We start from the raw sequence: 1586 nt of genomic DNA on the forward strand, positions 1-1586 counted from the left end.
ACATGGCTGGCGCCTTAGCCGGTTGAGCTACAGGCGCCGAGCCTATTTATTTATTTATTGAGACAGAGCCTCAAGCTGTCCCCCTGGATAGGGTGCCATGGCATCTCAGCTCACAGCAACCTCCAGCTCCTAGGCTCAAGCAAGTCTCCTGCCTCAGCTTCCCAAGTAGCTGGGACCACAGGTGCCCGCCTCAACGCGGGTATTTTTTGGTTGCAGCCGTCATTGTTGTTTGGCGGGCCCGGGCTGGATTTGAACCCTCCACCTTAGGTGTATGTGGCTGGTACCTTAGCCACTTGAGCCACAGGCACCAAGCCTAGCCAATGTTTCTTAAGCCATAAGTTGATTATCATTTTATGAGGCTGTAGCTGTAACCTGGTGACCATGTTTACCCATTTTCATTTAAAAGATGCAGAGTAGATTAATATTTATAAAGCTTCACTTTAAGTTTAATAAAAGTTGAAATAAAATATTATCTAATACAAAATACCAAAGTGATGATTAGTTATTCAAACCATAATACTTTGGAGAGGGAAAGGGGGTTCTGTTAGTAATTTCACCCTGAAACCAAGCACAAGTTGGGATTGTTTCAGGGAAAGCAAAACTTAACCAGCACCTTCACTGTGTATCAGTTAGTGATCCGTGCTTATTCATACGTGAGGGTTGGTTTCTTCCAGCCACCTCCTACATTCAAATAGAAAACATGCACAAAGCTCTGGGAGCAGAAGAGGACACCCCTAACTCTGTAAAGGGTGCTGAGGATGATGTGACAAGGTTTCCCAGGCTGAACACCCAGCCTCAGAGCCCCCCAGACAGACAAGAGTGGGAAAAGGCCTTCCGGGCAGAGCCAACCACAGGAAGCCCAGGGCACACGTTCAGGAAATTAGGCCTGGCAGGTAGGAGGAGGGCAGACGACAATGAATTTGGTTTTTATCAGCTATTTTATGACTCATCTGGGGCACTTCAGAAAGAGATTTCAGGGCATCCCCAGAACTACCTAATTAGAACTTCTAAAAAAAAAAAAAAAAAAAAAAAAAAAAGAACTTCTAGGTGTTACCTTTGATTTGGCAAGTTTGGGAAATCTGGTTTTTGTCCAGATCAGGGGTTCTCAGTGGGATGCAGTGGCTCATGCTATAATGCTAGCACTCTGGGAGGCTGAGGCAGGAGAATTTCATGAGCTCAGGAGTTCAAGACCAGCCTGAGCAAGAACGAGACCCTGTCTCTAGTAAAATAGCAACTCAGGAGGCTGAGGCAAGAGGATTGCTTGAGTCCAAGAGTGTGACATTGCTGTGAGCTGTGATGCCACAGCACTTCTGCCCAGAGTGACAGAGTGAATGCACACACAGGGGCCCTGCTCAGACCACAGAATGGGAATCAGTCCAGCCAGTGAGGAAGCTGCTTGCCTATGGGGTGGTCAGTTTGGTGGGTTTGGGAATGAAGATGGACCAGTTCTACCTGTGAGGTACAAACAAAAACTGGAAAAACAGCAAGACTTATTCAAGTTCTTGCTGGGTGTGGCTGGGGCTGCACCATCTCAGCCTTCTTGAAGCTATTCTTTCTTTCTTTCTTTCTTTCTTTTTTTTTTTTTT

The sequence above is a fragment of the Otolemur garnettii genome, unplaced genomic scaffold (assembly GCF_000181295.1).
Source record: "Otolemur garnettii isolate 467f Iridium unplaced genomic scaffold, OtoGar3 scaffold00112, whole genome shotgun sequence".
Lineage (NCBI taxonomy): Eukaryota > Metazoa > Chordata > Mammalia > Primates > Galagidae > Otolemur > Otolemur garnettii.